Raw genomic sequence first — 16,576 nt, 5'->3', positions numbered from 1 at the left:
GCACTTCAATTCTCATCTCAGGCTCTGCTTCTGGGGAACCCAAACTCTAATGGCAAGTCTTCTGAAGACAGACTAGGCTGGCGGCCACTTGAGCCCCAGGTTCCTCAGATGTGAGAACTCTCTGGGCCCACAGTAGCCCTCTAGCAGAGGGGCTGGTCTTCCCATCCCCAAATCCTAAGCACAGAATCATTGGGATCCTCTGAGCCACGGGCTCTAGACCTACTTCTTTCAGACCATCTGAAACCTAACTCCAGGCCCATTCCTCTCTCTCCCATTGAGGGCACAGGCAAAGCCACATCTTTTGCTCAAGGCTGGCAGGGAATGCAAGCACAATCCTTATGAGTCTCAAATGCCCCTGAAGTCAAAATTCTGCAAGAACTCAAATAAGTAACACTTGACTCCAAGAAAGGGGTCTTACTCTAGTGCCAGGAAGAGCCAAAGATGAAAACAACGGCAGCCGTGGTTCAAATGAACTTTAATGAATTACCAGTGGGGATTGAAAACCACAGAATAGCAAAATGAAACAGCTATTTCAAAACCTTGCTAGACAAAGAAGAGAAGTGAACTATAAACCCCCTCAGGGCGATGTTAAATCACTCGTCTTCCCTGTAGTGGGAATTCTGAGATGTTAAAAATCTCAAGAAAATGCTCGGAGCTTGAGGGATGCCACAGCGGCAATGTGTGCAAGGGGCTCCCCACACCAGCAACAGGTCTGTAAACAGCGATGCAGCTGACACTTTCCAACGGCCTCAGAACACAGCCCTGCAGAAACCTGAAGCCATCGCCTGAGGAAGTCCCGCTGTCACCCAGGATGGGAATCAGGCGCCGAGCTTAGGGTCTATTCACTGTAAGCCATTCTTAAGGACGCTTCTTTACAAATCCTCAGAAGCCTCTCTTCTTAACTTGTGGATGTTCGCTGTGTTCCATCTTTGCCAAGAACATCCACTTCGGGGCCCCGATTTCTTGCCAACTTAGGTGAGGGGATGGGAAGATCTTCTATCTCAGCTCTGATGTGTGGAGAGTTTTTTTTTTTGTTTTTTTTTTTGTTTTTTTTTAAGGGAAAAGAACAGCAGAGCTTTTCTGCCGGACAACCTATTCCCTTATTTATAATGCAGGACAGCAGCGCCTTGTAAGTGTATATTCTGGTTCATCTGAGGACACACGGTTGTTCATTTTAAAATTAGATTCATCCTAATTATACGAAAACAGCCTGCATGTGGTTAGTCAAAACAGCAGGAAAGCATTACTCAGCACCTACGTACTTGGCCTGCCTTCTAGACTCCACTAAACTTGTTCAACACACAGCCCCTGCCCTCTTGGAACTTCAAATCCAGCAGAGAAATATCCATCTCACTGACCAGTATGAGGTTTGGACACTGAGCAGTGAAGAAATGCATACAGTAAGTGACTAAACATGTAATATTACCTTTGGACAAAGGGGTGAGGGAAACTGTCATTAAAGGGGCATGCTGCAGGGCAGAAGCGGAGATACTTTGGATCTCAATCCTAATGAATCATGGCAGGACTGCGGGAGCTCCCTGAATGAAGGATATTAGGATGCTGTGTTGAAACAGAAGCAGGAAAAAATAGGTATTAAACCGTAAGGGACAGAAGTTTGATTGTGGACAGTAGAACAGCATCAGAGCAAGAGACAGGAGTAGATGTTATGAAAAAAGGCAGGAAGGTGGTCCGCTTCAGCATCACATTCAATCCAAGTGGGAGAGCCAACTCTGTGTTCAAGAGGCTGCAGTCCTGGGCAGGTAACCAAACATTCATTCTTCTTTAGTTTTTTAAAATTTTAATTGGAGAAGAGTTGATTTACCATGTTGTGTTAGTTTCAGGTGTCCAGCAAAGTGAATCAGTTATACATATACACATATCCACTCTTTTTAAGATTCTCTTCCCATGTAGGTCATTACAGAGTATTAAGTAGAGTTCCCCTGTGCTAGACAGCAGGTCCTTGTTGATTATCTATTTTATATATAGTAGTTAATTCCAAGCTCCTAATTTATCCCTCCCCACCATGTTTCTTCTTTGGTAACCATAATTTTCTTTTCTACATCTGAGACTCTATTTCTGTTTTGTAAATAGGTTCATATGATATCGCTTATATGTGGAATCTTTAAAAATGGTACAGATAAACTATTTACATCTATTATTCTTATTTTCCACAGATCCTGAGGGTTCCCTAAGTTCAACGATTGACCATGGAACATATCTCTTGAGGATGAAAAATGCCAGGACATCTATAAAAAGGAGATTGTTACCAGTAAACACATCCTAACAATTTAAAACTGAAAAAAAGAATAACTAATGATACAAAATGATCAAGGAAATTTGCAGGTTGACTTTCGGGTCTCTCTCTTTGATTTCCTGCCTTTTGCACAATCAAGCTCCGTACTTCCAGGGTGAAGGCTGACTGAACACAATCAATTTTACAACTTTTGTAATAATATGATGATAAAATTGTTTCCCATGTACTGGGCACTCCCCAGGCACTATGGATGGGCTCAGCAGTCCATAAACTTGATTCCACTCAATCTCCTCTATGATGCCGTCAAGTAAGTACCAATATTATTTCACTGCACAGATGAGGTGACTGAAGTTCAAGGCGGTTAAGTCACTTGCCAGAGAGACCACGAGCTAGAAGGGGACAAAGCCAGGCATCCAACTCAGCACCTGTAGGGACGTCCACCACCCACCCGTAACTCCTGATCTCTCTCCAGTGCCCCAGCTCTCAACTAGTCCAGGACCAAGGACCCTCAGTTTCCACCCTCCCCACAACACAATTGGCCTCTAAGGGAAGGGGGGAGGGTGTCTCTCCTCCCTGCTCTGTGACAGGACTTTAAAATAGGACATGACTGGTGCCCACACTGCAGGTTACTCTGAGCCCCAGGGATCCCAGTGATGAGCCAGGAACAAGTTGGGGATTACTGAGAAAATGATTTCTTCTTTATTATGGAATATCAAGAATTAGCTGGATTCAAAAAGACACATGCACCCCAATGTTCACAGCAGCACTATTCACAGTAGCCAGGACATGGAAGCAACCTAAGTGTCCATCGACAGAGGAATGGATAAAGAAGATGTGGTACATATATACAATGCAATGTTACTCAGCCATAAAAAAGAACAAAATAATGCCATCTGCAGCAACATGGATGCAACTAGAGGTTATCATACTAAGTGTAGTAAGTCAGAAAGACAAATATCATATGATATTGCTTACATGTGGAATCTAAAATATGACACAAATGAACCCATCTACAAAACAGAAACAGACTCACAGACATAGAGAACAGACTGGTGGTTGCCAAGGGGGAGGGGGTCGGGGGAGGGATGGAGTGGGAGGCTGGGATTAGCAGATGCAAGCTATTTATATAGAGGATGGATAAACAACAAGGTCCTACTGTATAGCACAGGGAACTATATTCAATATCCTGTGATAAACCATAATGGAAAAGAATATGAAAAAGAATGTATATATATATACATATGTGTGTGTGTGTGTGTATAACTGAATCACATTGCTGTACAGCAGTAATTAAAACAACATTGCAAATCAACTATAATAAAAAAAAAAGAATTAGCTGGATTCTGTACCTGAGAGGTACTTTATCAGGATTAACTTCTCCATATTTCAAATTTTGATTTTCAAAAATATTGCAAAATATTTTACAAAAATAGACTTGAAGTCCAAGACAGCCCTACCTGGGGTAATAGAAAGGCAAACAATTATTTCTTTTCCTTTTACAGGTCCTTAACATGATACTTCTGATTCACTTGGTCTTATTTCTTCATAATCTAAAACACATGTGCACTTGGCAACTGTTTCCTTACTCTCAGATTAAGACATTTTAATAATAATTAAATAAGTTTTCACAAAGGTAACATATGCAAAGTTCGAAGGAAAGAGCTTCTTTGTTCTTTTCATTTACCTCACTTTTATTATTCATGCCCCTCTTACATCTCCTTCGCCAGAGGCACTTCTATAGAACTGGCTGAATATTTGATCAAGCACATTTACAATTTGGGAAGAAAACAAGCAAATATCCTTTTTGACTAAAAAAGAGCGTTCCCCATTGTAGTAAGGAATGATAAGTAGAATAAATACTAGGAAAATTGCTATTTTTAGTCAAGACATTATGTAATGAGCCATTTATTTAAACTGTCTAAAGCTCTGCAAAATGATTCCAGGAAAATGGCTTCAATTCCTCTGTCAACACACCAAGAATCGGCTCTGCCCTCTGCTTCCTGATAGCTCTACTTTAAACTTTAGTTTCCTTTAAAAAAAATCAGCACATTAATAATGTGCCAATTATACCAGGATTGATCAGTAAACTCCCAACACTATGTACATGTTATGACCCACATAGATCTATCAAGAAAATCAAAATGATGATCAAAGACTAAAAGGGAAAGACGGGTGTGGCCAGATTAACAATGACCCACCCCGTAAAAGTGAGTAGGAAGTGAGGAAACAGAACTGGGTCAGCTAGAAGGGTGGTACTGCACCAAAACCCAGAACTGGGTTATGTCATTGCTATCGGGATGTTTCCATCACTTGCCAGTGCCTCCAAAAGTACCAAGACAATGCTGTGAGGAGAGCCTCAGAAGAACTGAAAAACAGAATGACACAGGGTGGCAAAGACAGTTCACTGGCCACCAAATATTCTGGCTCCCCTTCCCCTTCTACAGCACAGGGGCATCGCAGGAAAGCAGCTGTGAGGCAGGGGCTGTATCTCCCAACCTGCTTGCTTCAGCGGGAGGTGGGAATGGGATTGTTCTCACCAGTGGAATCAGAGCAAAATGATTCTGGGTCACTTCCAAGCGGAGGCAGTTAGGAGGCTGGTGTGTTTCTGCACTCTCTTGCCTTCTCAGGCGTCTGATGCAGTGAAGACATGGCCTTGGAAGCTTTGAACTGGAGATGGAGGAGCCCAAGACCAAAGGAATCAGGATTCCTCAGAATCGCCATAGAGCAGAGTCCCCAAGCTAATCAGGAACTGCAATTTTCAACTTCACGTGGGTGAAAGATAAACTTCTACTTTCTTTAGCCCCCATGCATTTTTAATTTTATTTCAAAATGTAGATAGTGTTTTCCTAACCAATATACGTGGCAAGAAAAACTAAGTGTCTTGATCACTTGAAATAATGTATACAATTTATTTTTGCATGGAATTTGATAGAACCATAGATTTTTAAGGCTAAAGTTGTCCTGCCTAGTTCTAGCAGCTACTAGCCACTAATGGCCATTGAGCATTTGAAATGTGGCTAGGTCAAGATTAAGATGTGCTACAAATGTAAAATATACACCAGATATTAAAGGTTTAATACAAAAAGCAAAATATCTCATTGGTATTTCATATTGATTATATGTTAATAATTTTTGGATGAAATAAAATATACTATTGAGATCAAACTCACTGGTTGCTTTTTACTCATTTGTAACATTGCTACTAGAAAATTTTAAACTACCTATGTGGCTCACATTATATTTCTATTGGACTCCTGCTCAGCTAGTAGGTGTTAGCAAATTACAACCCACCTTCTGTTTTTGTAAATAAACTTTTATTGGTACAGAGCCATGACTACTTGCATGTTATCTACGGCTGGTTTTGCATTACAGGGCAGAGCTGAGTAGTCCTGAAAAGCTGAAAATATTTATTATATGGTCTATTATAGAAAATATTTGTAAAAAATCTGTTTGGGATTACTAAGAAATAAGACCAAACAATGATAAGAAGTTATCATGCTAAGGGCATGTAAAAGGAAAAGAAATCATTGTTTGACTTTATATTACCCCAGGTAGGGCTATCTTTGACTCCAAGTCTACTTTTGTAAAATATTTTGCAGTATTTTTAAAAACTAAAATTTGCAGTATGAAGAAGTTAATCCTGATAATGCCCAGGCTAAGGATAACTTTGAAATTACCTAATTTATCTACTCTTACCATTTCATGACTAAGGAAATGAAAGCTCAGATAAGTGAAGAGACTTGTCCAAAATATTTTTATTCTAAATTAGGTGGTATTTCTATAAGGTCACTATTATTCATTCATTCATGGATTCATACTCTCCACCCATCTCTAATTTCGATCATTAAAGAAATAAAATCCCTATCAGTTAGAAAAATCAGCACTTAAGAGCAGAGAAATCCTTGAGTAATAACAGCGACAAATAGGCTGTGAGATAGTTTTTAAATTAAGCTTCATTTGAAAACACTTTAAAGAGAACCTATCATGTAATCTGCTTTCAAATTAAACTTGAAATTCCCCCAAATGTAGAGCCAGCTTGCTAAAAATATGCCTTATTGGAATTAAATGTTAAAAATTTGCCACATCTTGGAGAAAAGGAAATCTGTTCCCAAAGACTTCACAGCAACATATAACTGCCTCTGTTCTAGCAGCCATCCTCTCTCAGTGTTTTATTCTAGAACTTCTAACTGGGCTCACCATTTCCAGTCTCTGTCCCACTCAAGACCTATGCCAAAGAGCCCTTCTAAAATAAAAATCTGATGTGCTGACCATTCCTTAGTCTCTCCATGCTGTCAAGATAGAAAGTCCATCTTCCTTATTTGGTCTGGAAAGTCTTCATCATGTGGCTTCTACCTGCTCCTACGGCTTCATTTACTGCCCTGTGCACGTCAGACTAAGCTCCTTGCAATTTCCCATATGCTTCATACTTTTATCCCATTTCATGCACTTGTATATGGTGTTCTTACTGCCTAGAACTCTCCCCACTCCGGACTACGGGTCCCCACTGTACACTGTATTTACTCCATCACAGAACTTACCAATATTGTCGTTGATTGTAACTGTTGAAACCTTAATTCTACCACCACTAGAAATAGCTAATATTTAGGAACATTGAATTGCAGGTCAAGTGCTACACTATTTCATTTAATCTTCACATGTTATAGATGAGGAAACCGAGCAGGTGTAATGAAGCCAGGGGAAGCCAAGACATGAATCCACACATCCCCACTCTGCAGCTCTGGTTCTTAACTCGACACCAGTGGTTGTCAGTGGGGGTGACTTTCCTGCCCATGAGACATCTGGCAATATCTGGAGACATTTTTCCTTGCTGCAACTGGCGTGTCGGGGGAGCTACTGGGATCTAGTAGGTAGAGATAAGTGATACTGCTAAACATCCTACAGGAACGAGTGCAGCTCCTCAAAGGAGAGAATTATTGGGCCCCAAATGTCAATAGTTCAGAGGCTGAAAAACACTGGTCTACACTAAATTAACTCCTGTAGATTGACCCAGGAGACTCTGAGTATCTCTACAGCAAGGATTTTTAAATGTTCACCATGGTGTCTTGGAACCTACTATAGAGCCTGGTACCCAGTAGATGCCCAATGCATATATGATGGATGGATGGGTGGAGGGATGGATGAATGGATGGATGGATGCAGGAATGGATGGATGGATGGGTGGAGGGATGGACAGATTCCAGGAGAAAAGAAACAAGTTTCCTTATTTTACGCCTTGGTTTTCGTGACAACTTCAATAAAGATAAATCTGAACACACATTCTTAATTAACAGTAAATGAGTGCATGCAGAGTACATTCCAGAGGATACCTTCACCTTAGCAATACCTCACATTTAAGAATCTATAGTGTGAGATTAAATTAATAAGCCAAATGCCTAGCATTATATTTTTTCAAGAATTCCCTTACAACTACTACACTGCAGGAAAAACTGATATGTTCATCATCCACATAGGCCATAACTTAAATTGTTTTAAAAAGATTTCCTGTATAAGGTTCCCCTGGTTTCTTTTTTTTATATAAAAGACAAATAATACAAGAATACACAACCTTATGTTTCCCCTTGTTGTAACTACAATTCCGATATAAATACATTATTCTAGATTTCCAGATGCTTGGGGTAGAAATTACAATAAAGCTTAGGTGAAATTCAAAAAAGTAAACAGAAACATATATGGCAGAAATAAACCATTCTCTGTCTTACGTAAATTAATATGAAGTCAAGGAAAGATATATTTTATGATTATAATATTTTTAAAGTAACAGCAATTTAGCCTGATTTTTACATAATCACAAATACTTCAACAATGGCGGCATTAATCAGTGTTGAATGCAAACTGATAGATTTTCTACAAAAGAGCACAAAGTTTAAGCTGTGGGGCTAGCTCCTCTGAGTGATCACTTATTATAAAATGTAGTAGAAGTTAAAACAAATTGTATTAATTTTTTTAAGTGCAGTACTATGAACTATTCCTCACAACCTTCTGCATTGAACTTTAGCCGTTTGTGGTTTTACACACACACACACACACACACACACACACACACACAGAATATGCTGACCCAATAAGTTTTGGTACCTGCTCTCCCTCTTGGAGATTCACATGCACAAAAGCATAAAAGTAGACTCTGGGAATGCTTGCGTTAAGTTGTTAAACTCAGGATTTTCCATAGAGTAACAAATAAAAAGTTAAATCTGATGAGGATCTGCCAAAACATTTAGGAGTAGGGAGAAGGCCTAAAAGTGATGACAGGATGTGTAGCTGGGGACATCAGCATGACTGTGGCATTTCTTGCCATGGGAACCACAGCTGACGCCAGAGACGAGCAGTGCCTTTTTCACTGTCTGTGAGAACATGACACACACTTGTCACAGAGGCAGACTCTGCATGTATGGACATGCAAGTGGTGAGACATTGCCACATATGGAAGAGCAACACGAAAAAGCTAACCCAAACCCAGGAATGTCATGACTGCTAATATCAATCATGATTTTTTGAGCACCTGTTCTGTACAACCATGGCTGATATCTGGGAAAACAGAGCCTTAAGAGAAACAAAAGAGGGGGTAGTATATCTGAACCATCTTGAGGACCACGGAACAACACAAGTCACAAGAGTCAGAATACTCAATGGGCCCTGGATGCCACAATCATACAGTCTGCCGCCCAAACCAGGACTGTCTTCTCCACTCTCCTCATCATGAACACTCCTGGGTCTCCAGAGGAATCACACAAGTGTACTTCCCAGATGAAGAAGACATACCTGCTGTCAATTAACATTCCTTTGTCCAAGCTTTTGCTTTCATCAGGTTATCACTCATGACTTTTTGAATAAACCCCTACGTTCTCAATCCCAGAAGAGAAGCCATGATCCTTAAAATCTCTTTTATTAGAAAGAGGAAGTTGAATGAGTAATTACTTCAGATCAGTCCTTTCCTAATTGTTATATGTGCCCCATCCACAGTCCACTCTCAGCACGCACACACACATACGCAGACGCACAGGCACACACATGTATGCATATGTTATTATACGTATTACTATACTGTTATATACATATTGCATATCATGATACACATATTATTGTATGTGTTGTATTCACGTATACATATGTATATGTATAAGTAAATGTATATGTTAGAGTGTCTATCATGATGAAAAGGCTACAATATGCTTCCTGGGACAGAGTAAAGGTTCCTGGGCCCAAATTCCAGGCTCTCCTGACTTGCCATTTGGAAAAAGATACTTAAGTTCACAGCAGAGCTCAGTTTCTTACTCAGTAAAAATAGTTCTGTACAGGAAGAGCTGCCAGTACATAAAGATCCAAAGTCCCTGGAAATTAGGACAGTATGGACAGGCAACATTAGCATTAAATGTAGATCACGATTCTCACTGTCAGTTGGCCAGATTCCCGAGAGGAGGATATAGAAATATGTTATCTGTGACTCAGTGATCTGGATAGTCTCCCCTCCCCCATTTGCTTAAATGCTGTAATTGACTAACACTTTGGGAACTTAAGGTGGAGAGTGAACACCCTTAATCAGAAGACTCACCAGCCTAAATGTATTCAACCCCACACCGCGTGAATCCCAAGAAAGTCCCGGGTGAATCGCACTGCAATTTACGCTAATACACATGGGCGACAAAACCCACAAAACCATCACAACCTCAGATTAAAAGAACTTTATTTCACCTAGGGGGCCATATGAGGGACCCCAATAGGCATACCCATTCCATCACAGTGGAGACCACTTCAGAATCCCTTTGCATTAACATATGCATATTGTCTCATAGCTCACTAGGCTACACACTGAGCTGCAAAAACAGGCCCAGACACATACAATGTACACAAATTTTTGTAGACTGAATGAGAAATCAAATCAAGTAATGAAAATGACTTTAAATAAAGCAAGGAATTCACCTGCCATCTATTGCTCAACCAGTTCAGACACCAGAACAAGCTCTTCTCTCAAACTACCCTGCTGTGATATGGACATACAATGTAATCCAGGCAGCAAACATTCACAATGGGCAAAACTAAGACAGAAGATGACACTTGATACACTATCAGAAAAGAGAGAGAAGCGTCTCCCCTTCTCCCCATCTCATTCATTCTTCCAACGAGCTTCTCCCTGTGCCCATGTGTCAAAGCCTTTGCTAGGTGCTATAAGTCAAGGATGAGTAAACCCATAGCCCATCACCACAGTTCAGAGGGGAAGACAGAAATGAAACAAAAACAAACACACTGCCCTGCAGGGTGGTAACTGTACAGACTAAAGCACAAAGCATGGAGGCCACCCGTTGAGAGAGGTTTATGGCCATAGGGTCATTTTCAAGTATCTGGCTGTCCCATCCCCCAGACTGTTCCAGTTTAAAAGCTTGGCAGAGATACTGGATATTTGAGGAAGTCAGCCTAAAGACCATGCTAACCATTCACTCCTCTAGGTTTTCTGAGCTCTATTTCTGCACAGGGGACAGCGTCCCGAATCTCCTCTGCGGGGGCCATGGGACCTCAGACCCCCAAAGATAAAGTCCCACTGGGTGACTTTCCATTATTACGCCTTCTGCATTTTTTTCCCTTGAGGGTTGGTAAAAGACTTGACCATATAAAGAATTTTACTTCATTTTCTGTAGAAATGAAGTTCAAGTATTGGCCATTATAGGATCTGACATTTCATAGGAGTATATACTAGTTGCCATGTACCATGGTAAGCACTCTACAAATGTTATCTGATTTATCCTTACAGCTTCAAGGCCTACCTGCCACATCAGTGCTCCCACTCCCCATTTTCTTCTGTTAACTTGGCTACTGAGAAGCTCAGAGTTAAATTAAATACTGAAAAGCAATAAGCACTTATGATTTCAGTTTGATTATCTGTACTCCTCTACAATATTTTGATCTCTCTTCCTTTGCCATTTTTACCGGTCTCATCACTTTGCGGGATTTTTACTATGCATTTACTGAGACACATTTCTGGAAGTCAATACTCTAAAAACAAAAACAAATGACCAGAACCATCAATTGTAATTTCCTTTTAGTTTCAGTTGTCACAAGAGTTTCCATGAATAGCTCATTTGAAGATGACCCCTTGTGTGTCATACCTCGGTCACTTGGAAACTCAGATAGTTTAATATTTCCCACAATCATCAGGTTCAGAATCTGTTCATGAAGTGCAGAAAACGGAAAAGGGGAGAGGTTGCCTGACGTAACTTACCCATAGGGTAACCACTAGGTTGCTTCCTAATCTACTACCAAGGGATATTTCTATCTTGTGCTGGTTCCTGACAGTCCCGTTCACCCCTTCCCCAACATCTACTTCTGTAGACCAGCTATACCACGACATGCCCTTGGTCCCCTTAGGGCTGCCAAGGCCAAAGGCACCGCCAGAACCTGCTGAGTGAGAAGGCAGCTATCACCCAGTGATGTCTGTTCCCTGGAATTTCACTCTCCGCACTGACAATGCCTCTGGAACTCATAAAGATTCTGCTGAAACCCAGGGAGCTGAAGGTCAGTGTCTTCAGGGAATCAAGGTACCATGTAAGACAAACTGCTGCTGAGGATTTCCATGTACTCAAGGCAAACGCCCCCAGGAAGAACTCACAGAAATAACTCTCTGCGTTGTCACTACATAGAGCAGGGCTAGCTTTCGTATCCAAAAAAAAAAAAGAGAGAGAGACAGATAAAAATCGAACCATATATACATGGCACATACACACACACATACACAGGCACAGATCTTGGCTCATCCAATTGGTACCCACTTAGATGCTTAGTCAGGTATTTTTTGGAACACAGTGTTTGGGCACAACCATTTATTTATTCAACAAAGATTTATCCAGCACCTACTATGTGCCAAGCACTGTTCAAGATGCCAGAGAATCACGAGTGAACGAGACAGTCAAGATTCTTTTTCTCAAGGACTCTATAGTCTAGACAGGTACTCAACAAGTAGCAACTGAAATGAACAATTCAGATGGAAAATAAGACCAAGGAAGGAAAAAAAAAAAAAAAGGAAGCAAAAAACAATGTCATGGCTTTGAGAAGGAATGGGAGGCTGCCTCTGCTCCAATGGTCAGGGGAGGGCTTTTTAAAGAAGTAACACATAATCTTACAATAAAATGACAAAAAGGAGCTGAAGAAACCAATCACCTTTACTCTGATTTCCATCAAAAAGATGAGCTTACTAAAAAAAGAAAGGTGCAATCCCATTTGTGGCTCCACACACCCTGTGCTTCAAACAACTGCAAAAAGCCCAGGAAAGGAAAAGGATCCACAACTTTCTCTGCTCTTAAGGAAATTTTAAGAAATCTCCTTTCCCCAAAGATGCTAAATGAAAAGGAAGTTGCCTTAATTCATCTCTGTGGTAGGATTTACTACAAAGAATCTAAAAGGGGGAAAATGGAATGTTTATTCCTCTTTTAACGGTCAGTTACTTTATAATGTTCCAATGTCAATAAAATTATGCCTTTGCATTTTAATGCCAACAGGAATTGCTTCATTTAAAAAAAAGTCTAGGGCTAAATTCAGTATCATTTATTTCACTTGTTGGAAAAGAGAATCAAATCATATTTACTAGCAGATGATACCACTTCCAATACATAATAAAACTTTGAAATTCATTAAAAATAAGATTCTGATAGTATCTTTTCAATGTGCACAAATAATAAGTGATTGTTCACCAATACCTTCCCATATCCCATATCCCAGCCCAAACAAATCGCTTAGTATTGAATTTCTGTTGGAGTCAATTAAAACGCTTAGCCAACTGGCATGAAAACTCCTGAAAACGTCCACTGCTCAAAATAACTTTCATCAAAACACCTTTTTCTTTCATGTTTCCTAGTCCCTGACTTGTTTCATAACCTCACCGTGAATATTCAGAATGAATCATGGAATATTTTGACTAAAACGCAGTTTGTATTACCTTGCAATGCAGAGCATGCTATATATTATTGAAATGTAAATACGCATACGAAACTAAAAGAAGGCCGAATAATGCAAAGCTATTGTCCAGCAGGTCTGCATCACCCAATACATGTATCACTATCAGAAACTGCTGTGCTCTGGTATTAATACGCTGTCCAAGGAATGCTTAATTTTTTGAACTTCAAAACGGGTCTTTAAAAATGACTTTCACTGGCACCTAAGAACAATAACATGCTAAGGGGAAGACTCTGTTTCATTTATTTACTGATGAGGCTTAGTGTTTGAATCTTCACAAATTCTCAACGTGTGCGGAGCGGCGCCGATGTAGAGTCTGCACTTTTCTGCCCAGGTAAGCTCTTGTCTCTTTCTTTCACTCACTTCACGAACTGTTAGGCTTCTAGACCCTTCCTGTAAAATTTCCCATTTGGGGAAAAATTATACACTGAGCCTTCCGTAAACAAAACACTCACCCCGCCCCCATTAAAACAAATCAGAAGGCTTAAGAATTAGCACTAATACTGAGCCTACAATGGTCGCCGGCAAATACAAATGACAACTGCAGCCGAGAAGGACCAAATCCACCTGGAGTAAAAACTCCCCCAATGAGTCCTTCTCCGAGGGGTGCCCGGGGTGGGGTGGCGACCGAGCAGCTGGCACAACTCGGGGACCGGAACCGACTCGAGGGGGCCCAGGAGAAGATGCTGCGTCAAGAGAAGCGAAGCAAGAAGCGCGAACCGGGAGGCGAGCGACGTCGCCCCCCATTCCCCGGGGAGGTGGGGAGAAGCCAAGTCGCCAGGCACGGGCACCAGCGCACGCCACCCGCAGGATCGGTCCCCTCTCAAAGCCCGGAGTTCCGGGGCAGGAGAACAGGGGCGATGGGGGACCCACAGTCCCTTTAAACCGCCTCCACACACACACCCCCGCCCCACCACCAGCCCCGGTGTCTGCCAACCTTTTCCGAACCCTCGTGTCACAGAACTTCCTCATCATGGAAACTTCCACTCGGTTCGGCGCTGAGGATGCCAAACTCCATGTCACAAGGAGGCTGTCAACAGCCGGGCTCGGGGTTTGAGGAACACCGCCGCCCCAGCCGCCCCGCTCCGCCGCTGCCCACGCCGCGGCTCCCGGAGCGGTGCCCGGGCGGAGAGGGCACCTCCTCCCCCCAGGCGGGGCGCGAACCCCCGGAGGCGGGTACCAGGGCGGCTGACACCCCACCCACGCCCGCCCGCGCGCGCGTGCGCGCCCGGCGTCGCCGCTAGCAGCCCGTGGGGTTCCCGCGACACCCCCGTCGCCCTCCTGCCCACCCCCTGGACGGCGGGGACCGTCGCCCCCTCCCCCGCACCCCCGCCTCCGCGCCGTCCTCCGGCCAAATTACCGGTGTCCTCCAGCCGGCCGGGTCGGGCGCCCCTGCCCGGGGAAGGCCGCCTGCGGGCGCTGCCCGAGCCCGGGAGCAGAAGGTCTCCTTCCCCAGCGCACTCACATTATTCATGCAAAGTTAATCCCCGCCGCGTCACGGCCGCCCGCCTGAGGATGTGCGCCTTCCTTGGCCAAGCCCCGCAGTCTCCACCCTCCTCCGCCCCCTCCTCCCGGCGGCGGGGTCCCGGGGAGCGCCGGCGACGGGACGTCGCGCGAGTCCTGCAGAATGTCAACTCCCCGGGCGCAGAGGGGCGGCCGCAGCCGGGGCCGCGCCGCTCGCCCGGGCCGCTCCACTTTTATAGGCGCAGGAAGCGAGCGCGGCCCGGCCGCCGAGTCCCCGCCTCTCGGGCCCGCGCGCCCGGCCGGCTCCCGGCCGCTGCCCTCCTCCGGCCCCGGCGCCCCTCCGCGCCGCGTCTGCCAACCGGTGACCTGGTTTCGCATCCGGCCCGCCCGGCGGTCCGACTCGCGCGGCGGCGGTGGCGGCCGGGAGCAGGCCATTCGGGCTCCCCCAGGGGCGCCGCGAGGAAATGGCCTCCCGGCAGCGCGCCCCGCCGCCGTCGTCGCCCGCCGGCCCGCGACACCCCCGCCCGGCCCCGGTCCGTAGCTCGGACGCGTCCGCCGCTCCTCGGCCCGCGCCCCCTGCCCAGCGCGCCCCTCACGCGCCGCCCGGCTCGCCGCCTCCGCACCTGCCGCCCCAGGTGCGGGCTCCCCCTCGTCCCCGTCCCGGCCGTGCCCTCCACCCTGGGAGTCCTCCCCGGGTGGCGATGTAGCGGCGGTGTTGGTGGCGCGCGTCCACCCACCAGGTTGCGTGCGCACGGCGGTTCGGGCTTGGGCGTCATTCCTCTCGTCGGCAAAGAGGAAGGGACGGGGGGACGAGGGACACGGGGCCGAGGAAGGGTGACTTCCAGAAGCACGGGCTCCTCTTGGCCCGGGCCGCCGCGCTCCTCCCTCCTTCTGCGAACCACTTGTGGCGCGTGTCGGGCCGACACGGCGATCTGGCTCCTCCCGGGGCCTCGCTCCCGCTGGGCGTCTGGCATTCCCCATCATCGCCACCCCCGGGAATAAAGTTTGCAAAAAATACCCGGCTTGCGCCTGAAGGAAACACCCCCTCCACACCACCCGGCACATCCTGGGAGACGGGCGCAGGGTGGGGACCCTCCGCAGGTTCCAGAAGGGCCGCCCTGTTCATTTGTCTTTGCCCTGGACATGGACAAATAAAACCCGGAAGACAAAAATAATTTATACTCTTGGAAAGTCCTGCCCCGGTCAAATATGAGCTTCTAAAATCCACCCCCCGACACCCCCAGTCCTGAACGCCAAGGGTGCAGGCTAGGAGAAAAGCAATCAGGCTGCTGTGTCCTGGGCTGGAAGCATGCTTGTGAAAATCCTGAGCACCCAAGAAGATTAAAACGTCATCGGTCGGAGGCTAGGGTTACAATAAACCTATTTTGACGGCAGAGTACAATGATTTTCTTATAGATAATATCAAAATAATTCCGACTTCATTATTCAGTATACACAAGAATTAGTATAACGAACCGTTTTGACAGAGGCCTTTTTAGCCTCAACTGTCTGAACAATGATTTATTGGAGAGTTTTCTAATTTCCAGCCGGTGACGTGTGTTTTATTCCCAATTCCTGTGAGCGTCCCAGGGAAACGGATGAGAAGCCTACTGACAGCGTGAACTACCACAACGGTCAAGAATTCAGAAACTGCTTCTGCTGCTGGGTGCAGAGTTTCAGCGCGCGGATCGAGAGAGAGGGAGTCGCAGACCCCAAGGCTCTCTGGCGAAAGGGAGGGACCTCTCCCTTCAGACTCCACGGACTCTATTTCCCCTGGGTCCTTGGCAAGAAATCCGTGCTTTATTCTTCACTCTTTTAACAAGGCTGCAGCCTAGGACTTGCAGGTTTTGTAGCTGGAGAGAAGTTGTTCTCCTTTTGCAGCTAAGTTCCTGGGCTTTG

At 44.7% G+C, this 16,576-nt stretch overlaps 1 protein-coding gene across 7 annotated transcripts in view; it reads right to left on the bottom strand.

Annotated features, from left to right (window-relative positions):
* The window catches only part of THRB (thyroid hormone receptor beta), a 389,856-nt gene extending 374,202 nt beyond the window's left edge, over positions 1–15,654 (bottom strand). For 2 of the 7 annotated variants that reach the window (XM_082626044.1, XM_082626043.1), the window contains exon 1: positions 14,151–14,349. The gene's annotated coding sequence lies outside the window, so the exon portion shown is untranslated. Of the gene's footprint in view, positions 1–14,150; positions 14,350–14,573; positions 14,830–15,414 lie in introns of those variants that run through there. The other 5 variants (XM_082626037.1, XM_082626038.1, XM_082626036.1 and 2 more) reach the window with 5 other exon arrangements.
* Positions 15,655–16,576: the final 922 nt, after the last annotated feature.

This window comes from Mesoplodon mirus, assembly GCF_964341445.2.
Source record: "Mesoplodon mirus genome assembly, chromosome: 6".
NCBI lineage: Eukaryota > Metazoa > Chordata > Mammalia > Artiodactyla > Ziphiidae > Mesoplodon > Mesoplodon mirus.
The sequence above is the reverse complement of the archived record's forward strand: the minus strand, read 5'-3'. Positions and strand labels throughout refer to the sequence as shown.